This window comes from Lepidochelys kempii, chromosome 8 (assembly GCF_965140265.1).
Source record: "Lepidochelys kempii isolate rLepKem1 chromosome 8, rLepKem1.hap2, whole genome shotgun sequence".
Lineage (NCBI taxonomy): Eukaryota > Metazoa > Chordata > Testudines > Cheloniidae > Lepidochelys > Lepidochelys kempii.
In genome coordinates, this window is record NC_133263.1 from 13,880,490 (window position 1) to 13,893,113 (window position 12,624).

General features: G+C 39.2%; 1 protein-coding gene across 7 annotated transcripts in view; it reads left to right on the plus strand.

Moving 5' to 3' along the window:
* FSTL4 (follistatin like 4) overlaps positions 1-12,624 on the plus strand; it is a 776,177-nt gene that overhangs the window by 612,804 nt on the left and 150,749 nt on the right. The window lies entirely within an intron of this gene.

A 12,624-nucleotide genomic window follows, 5' to 3' on the forward strand; every position in this document is an offset into this window, starting at 1 on the left:
TGTCTTCACTCTTACAGTGGCCCTACAAAGCAATGAAAAGACGGAATGTAAAGTACAATAGAGTTTCTTCCTTTTCTGATGTCTAGCAGCAGGCATTCAGCTAGAAATGTTGGTGCTTGCCTAGAGGTGAATAACAATTCTCGCTCTCAGAAATTGGCAAGTTTGAATACTTGTTGTCTATAAATCTCAGTTGACAGTCAGCATCTTAACATCACTCAGTACCAGGGGGTAGAACTGACTCTAGACCCAGCAGGCAGGATATACATGCTTATCAAACTACCCTCCGCTCCATCCCACACCTGTATAAGTGGAAAGCACTGGGGTAAAGAAGTGGATCTCGTGACTGAGGACTCAGTCTGAAATTCAAAGCTACCAGGGGCACTGTAAAGAAAGCTCCCTTGTTCCTGCCTACAATCAGAAATTGCCTGATTTTCTTTCTCCCCCTCCTGGCACTGTTTCAAGGGGAAGCAGACATCAGATATTATTTTTATTAAATGAGAAAAATAATATTCATTACTGTAGGGGAATCTGGATAACGGTGGGACTCAAGAACTCTGGAGATGTCTTTTTAGTCTGTCTAGACTCTCAGTTTCAGTCCATTCACCATAACTTTCATGGTTGTAATGTCTGTGGCCATGATATCTGAGGGTATGTCTACACAGCAGCTGGAGCCGGGAACTGTAATTCCCAGCTCGGGTAGACATACGTGCGCTCGCTGTGCTCAAGCTAGGTCTCTAACAATACCAGCATGGCTGCGTCAGCACGGTCAATAGCTTGGGCTAGTCACCTGAGGGTGTGAGACCCCTTCCCAAAATCTGAAATTCAGGTCAAAATCTTGAAGTAAAATACCTATACTCCTTTTAGTTGTCATTGGTTGAAGAACAGAGGTTAGCAGACAACATAACCTAGTAGCTCAAGGCAAATTTCAAAACAAGAAACTCCATCTTCCAACTCGCATTCATGTGAATCATCCTTAGTTATGCAATTAGTCCCATTGTCTACAATTGCAAATGTAATTTAGGGCTGTTGATTAATCGCAGTTAACTCACATGATTAACTCAAAAAAATTAATCACAATTTTAATTGTACTGTTAAACAATAGAATACCAATTGAAATTTATTAAATATTTTGTATGTTTTTCTACATTTTCATATATATTGTATTCTGTGTTGTAATTGAAATCAAAGTGTATATTATTTTTTATTATAAATATTTGCACTGTAAAAATTATAAACAAAAGAAATAGTATTTTTCAATTCACCTCACACAAGTACTGTAATGCAATCTCTTTGTCATGAAAGTGCAATTTACAAATGTAGATTTTTTTTTACATAACTGCACTCAAAAACAAAACAATGTAAAACTGTAGAGCCTACAAGTCCACTTAGTCCTCCTTCTTGTTCAGCCAATCGCTAAGACAAACAAGTTTGTTTACATTTACAGGACATAATGCTGCCCTCTTATTTACAATGTCACCAGAAAGTGAGAACAGGTATTTACATGGCATTTTCTTAGATGGCATTGCAAAGTATTTATGTGCCAGATACGCTAAACATTCGTATGCCCCTTCATGCTTCGTTCACCATTCCAGAGGGCATTCTTCCAGGCTGATAGCGCTCGTTAAAAAATAATGTGTCAATTAAATTTGTAACTGAACTCTTTGGGGGGACAATTGTATGTCCCCTGCTCTGTTTTACCCTCATCCTGCCATATATTTCATGTTATAGCAGTCTCGGATGATGACCCAGTACATGTTGTTCATTTTAAGAACGCTTTTGCTGCAGATTTGACAAAACACAAAGAAGGTACCAGTGTTAGATTTCTAAAGATAGCTACAGTACTTGACCCAAGGTTTAAGAATCTGAAGTGCCTTCCAAAATCTAAGAGGGATGAAGTGTGGAGAATGATTTCAGACATCTTAAAAGAGCAACACTCTGATGTGGAAACTACAGAACCCGAACCACCAAAAAAGAAAATCAACCTTCTGCTGGTGGCATCTGACTCAGATAATGAAAGTGAACATGTGTCGGTCCACACTGCTTTGGATCATTATTGAGCAGAACCTGTCATCAGCATGGACACATGTCCTCTGGAATGGTGGTTGAAGCATGAAGGGACATGTGAATCTTTAGTGCATCTGGAACGTAAATATCTTGCAACGCCAGCTACAACAGTGCCATGCAAATGCCTGTTCTGATTTTCAGGTGACATTTTAAACAAGAAGCAGGCAGCATTATCTCCCACAACGGTGAACACACTTATTTGTCTGAGTAATTGGCTGAACAAGAAGTAGGACCGAGTGGACTTGTAGGCTCTACAGTTTTACATTGTTTTGTTTTTGAATGCAATTATTTTTGTACATAATTCTACATTTGTATGTTCAACTTTCATGATAAAGAGGTTGCACTACAGTCCTTGTTATGGAGGAATTGAAAAATACTATTTCTTTATAGTGCAAATATTTGTAATCAAAAATAAATATAAAGTGAGCACTGTACACTTTGTATTCAGTGTTGTAGTTGAAATCAATATATTTGAAAATGTAGAAAACATCAAAAATATTTAAATAAATGGTATTCTCTTGTTGTTTAACAGTACGATTAATCATGATACATTTTTTAATCATGCCATTAACCGTGATTAATTTTTTTAATAGCTTGACAGCCCTAGTAATTTCCAGTTGCATCCAGTGACTACAGAGGGATAATCACATGAATTAGGGCTGCAGAGCTGGGTCCCAAGTTGAAGAAGAGAGCAGTTTTATAGTAGAATTGAAAGCCTTTTTTTTTTAATCAGTTTGACTTCACCTTTTCTGCCAATACAAACCAGGGAGAAACCACTTCACTGAGCAAGATTCAGTTGTGGGCAACTCTAGCAGAATACAAACATGCAATCATTTTATAGATACTGCTGTTAATGGATTACATTGTGATTGACTGACTCCTGTTATAAATTTTGTATCCCTTGGACACAACACATATGCCTTGATTAGAAATCACAGCTATGTAGGTTGAATCCCATTCCTAGACATAGTGGGCGTGATGGTTCAAGGATGAGCTGTAACTTTGCCCTTGCTGTGTTTCTCCGTGGGAATCGTTTCCAAGTGACAGGCCTACACCAGCACTTCTCTGAGTGGAACTCTGTCATTCACCCCACTTATAAACTGGATCACCAGGCTACAGTATGCCCTGCTTACCAACTGTATCACATCAGCTGGCCCAACTAGGTTGGCTCTTCTATAGACTTCAGGAACTAATGACCTATATGAAATTGCAATAACTAAGGACAGCTTCTTTGAAGTATTATTTGTTAATCCATAGGACTGGAACAGATAGAAAGAAAAGGCTTAAAAAGCCAAAAGACTTAATGAACATTGTCTAACTTAAACTTAGCCTTTCCTTGCCTGTTTAAGTAGGTCCCAGTTGACCTGGGCATCCCCAAACATTCTGCAACATTTGCCTCTCTGTTAGTCTGACCTCCCCACTCAGTGGGTGGCTCGCTCAGGTCACAAACTGTCTTTTATCTATTTCAAAGTTACTTTGTTTAAGAGTTCCTTCCCAAAGACTTCTGAGGTTTTGAGTAGGGCTCTTGTCCTCTGGACCGACTTCTTAATGCAGGTGGGTCAGAGGCAGACTGTCAGCAGTCGATTCACTGTGTTGTCCATTCACGCACTAGGCAACTGAATGGAAATCAGTGTTGAGTTCCTGGATACCTGTGGATACCAGCTTGGATTAACTCCTGGGTTCCATAAAACCAGACACATCATAATAATCACCAAGTCCATAGTTATTTGTATCAAACAAATTTAGTTGCAAGGTCCACAACATTTAATGTATAAAGCAATAGCACCAGTCAGCTATGCAGAATGGGGTTCTTTTTGGTGTAGTTATTTAATTTGCTTCTGCATCATTATAAGTGTTTAACTGACCCTGTACTTCATTGGTGCTTGGGAAATCAATGTTCCAATGTTTCTGTAGAAGATTTAAGTATAGTATCTCTGAAGAATGTGGGCAATATCTGTATTAATGTTATGAATATATATATATATAAATTAAATAACTGCACAAAACCATTCTCTGTAGGTGTCAGGTAGTGTTATTGTTTTATAAATTAAAGCTGTGGATCTTGCAACAAAAGTTTGCATGTGCTTACTACTTGCCAAGTATGGATTGCAAACTGTTATCCTTTTTTTTATCCTAGCTTTGCTGATTATTGTGCATGCTGCAATATAAAATATTTTTGTTACTGGCAATTCATTCTAGGGCAGCACACATGCTATGGAACCCCGTGCATTTATTTTATCTCAAGAGAGATGCAAAATTTTGGGGAAAACATTGTTCCATTGCTAATTGACTTACATTCATTTCAAGTTTTCCAATTGCATATTTCACTTATTCCATGAATGCCAAATGAAATTATGTAGAGCAAAAATGTTAGTTGGCATCCACCCAGAACACAGGTTTCACTTTGTAATTTCTGTATTTAAATATGTGGTATCAATGATTACAATGTAACTCATTGTCATTTGCTAGGAAATGCCTTAGGGGGGTTTTGCATTGATCTTGTGTTCCATATCATGTTGCAAGCCATCTCTTCATGTAGCAGAAAAAGAAGATGCACCAAGTACTGATCTGTTTTTAAAACATACTATGCTGGCATTAGGTGGTAATTGACACAATTGTCATTATTATGGAAAGGCAGGAATGTGTTGCATGAGCAATTAATTGAATCTGAGATGGAATGTATGCAGTTATTTCTCTGTCATACTGCTTCTACGACATAAGGTTTGGGCTTTCACTAATAGAAATATCCATTTATAGCACTTGAGGAATTTCAAAAAACACACACACATTTTCTTGAGCCTTATCTACTTTAGCAAAATTGAATGTTGCCAGCAAAGGGTGTTACCAAGAGGTGCAACTGTACCAGTGGTGACTGTGATTTAACTGCAAATGAAGCCAAGGACATAACACATTCCGCACCATTTCAGAAACCGTGGTTAGCAACAATACACACTTGGCCTTCACAGACAACTCCCCAGCAGTGTGAAACACCCTTTTGGGGACATAGAATCATAGGGTTTGAAGGGACTGCAAGGGTCATCTAGTCTAACCCCCTGCCAAGATGCAGGATTTGTCATTTTTAACCCATCCAAGACAGATGGCTATCCATCGAAGGAGCTTCCACAACCTCCCTAGGCAGTCTGTTCCATTGTCCTGCTGTTCTTACAATTAGGAAGTTTTTTCCTGAGATTTAATCTAAATCTGCTATGCTGTACTTTGAATTCATTGCATCTTGTCCTGCTCTCTGTGGTAAGAGAGAACAACTTTTCTCCATCTTTTTATGGCAGCCTTTCAAGTATTTGAAGACTGCTATCATGCCCCCCTTAATCTCCACTTTTCCAAACTAAACATACCCAGTTCCTTCAGCCTGTGCTCATATGGCTGGCATTCCATCCCTTTGATCAGCTTTGTCATTCACCTCTGGATCCTTTCTAGTTTCCCTACATCCTTTCTATACAGTGGTGATCAAAATTGGACACAGTACTCCAGCTGAGGCCTAACCAGCACTGATTAGAGCACTACCTCCAGTGACTTGCATGCAATGCCTCTGTTAATGCAACCAAACATTGCATTTGCTCTTTTTGCAACAGCATCACACTGTTGACTTATGTTGAGGTTGCGACCCACCACAACTCCAAAATTCCAAGCCAGTTATTCCCCATTCTCTGTTTGTGCATTTCATTTTTCTTCCCTAAGTGTAGCACCTTGCATTCATCTTTGTTGAATTTAATTTTGTTGCCTATAGCTCAGTTTTCCAATTTATCAAGATCCCTTGGAATTGTAGCTGTATCCTCCTAAGCGTTTGCACTCTTCCCCCTGCTTTGTGTCATCTGCAAATTTGATCAGTATGTTTTCTATACCTACATGCAGGTTGTTAATAAAGATGTTAAATAACACTGGACTGAGAACTATGCTGTGGATCCCTGAGGAACCCAACTCGAAACCTCCTTCCAATCTGACATCATTCCATTAATAGTCACTCATTGTTAGTGGTTGTTTAAACAACTATGTATCCACTTAATGGTAGTTCCTCTGAACCCTGCATTTCTTATTTATCAGAATGTCAGGCAGGACTGTGTCAAAAGCCTTGCTAAAGTCCAGGTATATTATGTCCATTGCCTTCCCCCTATCCACCAAACTAATTACCCTATGAAAGAAGGAAATCAAGCTGGTTTAGCATGATTTGTTCTTAGTAAATCCATGCTGGCTGCTACCCATTCATCCTCCAGGTATTCAAAAATTGAATGTTTTATACATTGCTCTAGTAGCTTCCCAGGTATCGAGGTCAGGCTGACTGGTCTATAGTTCTCTGGCTCCTCCTTTTCCCCCTTTTTTAAAGATGGGTGGTATGTTAGCCCTTCTCCAGAGTTCCAGGACATCACTCACTGCTACCTAGCATATCTTACATAAGAATGCTTCTCATGTTCTTTGTGGGATAGTTTGACTTATAATTGGTGGGTTAGGAAGTTGATTGGTTAGGGTGAGAAACTCCACAGTGCAGTTACCTTTTTCTTATATTAGTCTTCTTTTAGCATCTCCTCTTCTCGTAGTTCTTAGTTTCTTTTCTCCTTCCTGCCTTGACAATAATGCTGAATCACAATAAAGTAATAACTGATCCATTCCCTGCCAGTCCTTCTCTGTTAATGTAAATATTAAACATCTGTCTGTAACTTTATTAAGTAATCAATGAATTGAATATTTGATACCTGTAAGCTGTTTTGTGGCAGTTGAGCATGGAGGGGGAGGATGGCTCTCTGCTTGTTGAGCACTCTTTGCTTCTTGCATGGTCTAATTTGTATTACATTTTCCATAAAGTTCAGATGGCAGAAAGGTTCAATATCCAATGATCTTCTTTTACACAATTTAGCTTCCCTTCCCCCCCCCCCACCAGTACCTCCACACCATTAGTATAAACCACAGGAAATGCATCTGCATTTGAGTATGCTTCATCATTTGCAAAACGTTTTGGTTCAACAAGCCTTGTTTTTAACTGACATCAGTCATGCGATACATTTCCAATATTTCACTGCACCCTACCATGAATATACTCCTGGCAAGTCAAAAGGTGAATAGCGAAGCTCTGAATCCTCTGTAAAAAGGTTCTGCGCAGGTAGGGGCTTGAATGGTATCATCGCCACCACCAACAGCAGTCTTGTGAAAATGCAATAAGTATAAATTTGCTTTTGGCAATTTTATGGTAACTGAAGGGTTCTATTGTTCTGCCAGGGCAAGAGTTTGGTGTGATAAACATTCTAGGCCCAGTATAATTACTGACAGAGCATGCGGAACTCTGCAAAGCCTGAGGCAGTTTGTAGCATCCTGCAGTTGGTGTTATAATCCATATGTTAAAAGTGCAACATTTAAAACAAGCTTTTTGCAACTTAGTTCACAATTGTTACTTCATCAACTCCAATTAAACACCATTCTTCATTTGTTATGCAAATCAACCTTTAAAGAAAAATAAAAAGGATTACCAGCAGTTGAAGCAAGTTCTTTCATAATGAGTGCTTTTCTTTTGAATACAAATATACAGTTTTATTGTTACTGACAAACGTGGTCTTCTGCCCTTACTTTTCAGAAGGTCCTTTTTAATCAATAGAGTTTCTTTTCTCTGTGATCCCTGCTATAGGCACTAATTACAGTCATGCTTTTTTAACCCATGCTTGTCCATCTTACTAAATATGCATAGCATTTTGAAGAACAATCAGTGCTGATGAAACTACAAGATCCTAGGCTGCTAGTCCTAGAGACCATTATTTAATGGAGAATCCTGGACGTTATGGGCCAGGTTTTCAAAGGTATTTAGTTGCCTAAAAATGCAGATAGGCACCTATTGGGATTTTCAAAAGTGCCTCAGCACCTAACTCCCATGTTCTATTGAGCTCAATGGGAATTAGGTGCCTAATCTGTTTAGGCGCTTTTGAAAAATCCCACTAAGTATCCGCTTGCATTTTTAGGCACCGAAACACCTTTGAAAATCTGGCCGCATGTGCATAACTAATCAAACTTGAAATAGAACCAACACCAGGTAATTCTGGGTTTATGATTCTCCAGTGAATAAAAACAGACAAAATCCCATGGACACATTTCCAGTTCTAGCAGAATAAGTGTGAGAAACTTTTAAAATCACATATAGCCAGAGTCGTCAACATCTCAAATGAGTAAATTAAAATCCAGTAATAATAATACTTGTCCACAGTTAAATCCAAATCCACTTGAGAAAGCCATAGCTAATGAAGAATTTCAGGGTTTTATAATTCCATTAATTTTTTTTTTGTCCAAACATGTCCCTTTTTGCAAATTCACCAACACAAAAGTGAACAGCATAAGATCTGCAACGTATGAGCAGGCTGACTTATGCAGTTCCCTGTGTGTGTCCTTAATGCTATAGGCAACTGTCACAAGGGCAAATCATTGTGATATTGAACCAAATATCACAATTCTCCATAGTGAGCTCAAACAAATAGAGATGTAGGGAAATATTCTCCTCTTAATGGCCACGTTTAATGTCCATTTTGAATTGTGCAAGATGCTTCACATGTAGTCAGGTGTCTCCATCTGCAAAAATCAACCCCAAGATTTTTTCATTCGTTTTCCTACTGGAGAGAATCGGCTTCACGCATCTGTATGCCCTGCTCCTTCCCAATCCCTTGGAGGCAACGTGAATCCCCAGGAATGCACAGAGGAAGCAGTACCAGCATTCCTTGTGGCTGAAGGGACTTCAGTTTTGATTGGCCCTTGTGTAGGCTTCTTCCTGCCCCTTTCCTGTACACCTGCATAAGGGTCAGACACAGTCTGGTCTACAGTACACTACACTATGTGATTAGGACCCCATTCAGCTAGGTATTCAAGCACATGTGATTTAAACATGAAAGTAATCCCATTAAAGTCAACAGGATTATTTGCATCCCGAAAGTTAGGCACATGCTCAAGTACCTGGCTGATTTGGGACCTTAATATGTACATGTACTCCACTATCACGCTTGGAGCCAGGCCTGTAGTTGTAGATGTAAGAACACTGCTGAACTGATTGAATTTGCAGACCAAATGTAGGTCCTGGGAGTACAAATCTTGAGATTGTCATCAGCATTATTACAGGTATTGGTCCCTGCAAATAGTAGAGCATGGTTAAATCTTCGAATGTGAAATCTTGGTGTTCAGAGGTTTTTTTATTCCACAAACTGAAATTAAAATTCATTGTTGGACACTGAGAAAATAAAAAATGTGAATGTCATAAAAATGCATTCCCATCTTTATGTTTTTATTTATGTGTATAAGATCAAACAGGAACAAATGCTTGATAGAAGCATATTACAGGCCTAATTGTTTCAGATATCCTTTCATGAAGAATAGAAACTGGCCAAGTGGAAGCACAAAGCTTAACTATTCTATTGACAGTTTCATGTGCCAGAAAATTCCTCATCCACTTTTCAATCTGTGTCTCCTACCCTGTTCTAAAATATATAGTAAAGAAAGATAATTTAAGTGACCTTTACTGAACCAGGATCACCTAGAGCTGACAGTTTTACATTTAAAAAGAAAAAGCAAGTTGATTTAGAAGGTCTTTCCTTGAAGTTCTTTAAAGCAAAATTACGTGTCATAAAGGTCATGGATATCATGTCTAAACATTTGGGTAAAATTTATAAATGATTTATAATCCTACTAATACCACTAATTCAACTGCCAGTATAAATCAATGACAAAGTTCTCAATCTGCAGTGGGAGAAGTGAAAAAAGGTCTGACTAGACTCACTTGGTACCTGCCTACTTTGGAATCTGAACAGAACACTGAGCTGCTGTATGTTCAGGTCATTTTCAAAAGTGTTACTCTTTCCAGGCATCATGTCCAACAATCCTGTCACTTGTATGGTCAGTCAGCATTGACAGAAGTTGTAATGTTCAAGGCAATACAAGTGACTTGGCTGGGGGAGGAAGGCAGAACCTGAGCAACTTCGAGTGGACCTGCAGAACAAGTTTTTGTCTCCTCTCCAAATCTTCTTCTTTCCGTTGTCCTCAAGCCATTATACAGTGGTAGCCCCAGACTTTTGTGAGGATCACTGAGATGATTCTTTGCTTACCTGAATCATTTCATCTGAAGAGGGAGGGAAGTCGATCTTCATGGCATTGACAGCTTTCTGCTGATGAGGAAGCAGCGCCCAGCTGCTGGTACTGTGACTGGTTGCCAACAAAAAGAAAATATTTCCATGGGACAGTTATCCCGATAACCAGGGGATCTCAGGGCAGCTTGAGCCCCAGTAACTAGAGGATTTTATGTGAATTCTGGTGAATTTCAGCACTGATGTGGTCATATGATCCAGTCACAAAACATCTGATTTTCAGAGATGTCAAGCACCCATTTTTCTCATTTACTTTAAATGGAGTTATGGGTGTTAGTCTGTCCCTAATTAACATCCTCACAACCCCATACTGTGAGATAGGTAGGTAAGTCTTGCCTGTTTGTTACACATAGAGATATTGAGACAGAAAAGTTCAGTGTCTTGACTGCAGACACAGAGGGATGTAGGGTAAAACTGGAATTAAAGCACAGGTATCTCCAGCTCTGAGTCCCACATGCAGTCCATTAGATCTCAAGGTATCCTTTCCTGTGGCCAAAGGCCACATCAACTCAGAAGACAAGACAGGTTTTTTGGACATTTCGAAAGAGGACTATAAATAATCCATGGTCTTTAGGAAAAATCACAAGGAGAAATTCTCATCCCTCTTCATGATGGTTGATTTGCTCTTCCAAGATTATATCTGCAAGGAAAAAAATAGGCCAAAATTTTCACACTTGAGAGCCTAGTTAGGCACCTAAAGTTAAGTGTTTAAATGAGTGGACTTATGTTTTCTGTTTTTTAAAGGAAAGCTGAGACTAGCCTTTATATTTCTAATTACCTAACATCAGATGAGCCCAAAACCAAACCTTACTGCAGAAATTATGACCTCTGAGATGGTGCCAGCCATTACTGAAAAGGTCATATTAGACAAAAATATTTACCCAGTTAACACAACAATAAGCGAGATACCATATTTAGGTCAATGTGTACTGTATATAGTGGTACATAAATAACACATACAATGAGTTGCAGCTAACTTTTTTAAAAAAATCTTTCATTAAAATAGATTCATAGAATATCAGAGTTGGAAGGGATCTCAGGAGGTCATCTAGTCCAACCCCTTGCTCAAAGCAGGACCAATTCCCAGTTTTGCCCCAGAACCCTAAATGGCCTCCTCAGGGATTGAACTCACAACCCTGGGTTTAGCAGGCCAATGCTCAAACCACAGAGCTCTCCCTCACCTTACAGATAAGTAGTTCAAAATAGAATTTTATTTTCATTTTGTTTTTATTTTTCTGCTTCAAAATTGGAGTTGTTTCACCAACTATAGGTATCTGAGATCATGGAGATACAGTACCCTCATAGCAAAGGATAAGATGGATGATGCATATTTTGTTTTTCTTCCCTGATTCTCCATCAGTAACATGCACCAACTTAGCTGAATGATTCACATCACAAGAATAAAATGTACGTTACCAATTCTGCAGAAATGGAAATAATGGAAACTGTTTCTTTGGAATCTCTATTTAAGGGAACATGTTATCATCAGAATCATACTACATCCCTGGAGGAATTGACATACTCATGTTTACATCATTGAAATGAGCCTGGAACGTTTGAAATACTTTATGAAAAGAAAAGGAGTACTTGTGGCACCTTAGAGACTAACCAATTTATTTGAGCATAAGCTTTCGTGAGCTACAGCTCACTTTGAAGTGAGCTGTAGCTCACGAAAGCTTATGCTCAAATAAATTGGTTAGTCTCTAAGGTGCCACAAGTACTCCTTTTCTTTTTGCGAATACAGACTAACACGGCTGTTACTCTGAAATCTATACTTTATGAACAATCCCAACTGGGGCCTGCTGTAATGATGCTTCTGTATCAGTCAGGGATAAAGGTAATCACAAAATAGCAGAGTCAAGTTTTCCATACATTCAGAGACTGTTGTTTTATAGAAATTCAGATTGTGCAGCTTCAGGTGAAACTGTGACTGTACCTCTTCCTCATTTGAAGTGAGTTCATCATTTATCCTCATTTATATTATAAACAATCCACAACAGCTACATGGCAAGTGAAAGAAGGATGAAGTCATTGGAGTGAAATTGAATGCATTATCAGAAACACAAAAAGACATACTGATATATGTCCTCTGTTTCAATTTCCAAATATACTTTCTAGAAATTCAAACAAAACAGCAGACATCAGTCTTTTTCAACCCATCTGGTATGATACAATGGAAGACCCTATAACAGGGGTGGCCAACCTGAGCCTGAGAAGGAACCAGAATTTACCAATGTACGTTGCCAAAGAGCCACAGTAATACGTCAGCAGCCCCCCATCTGCTCCCCAGCCCCCAGCTCCTGCCGCAGCCCCCACCAATCAGCACCTACTGTCCCCTCCCCCTGCAGTCAGCTGTTTCACGTGCGCAGGAGGCGATGGGGGAGAGGAGTGAGGGCATGGCAGGGGCCTTGGGGGAGGGGCGGAGTGGGAGGAGGGATTGGGG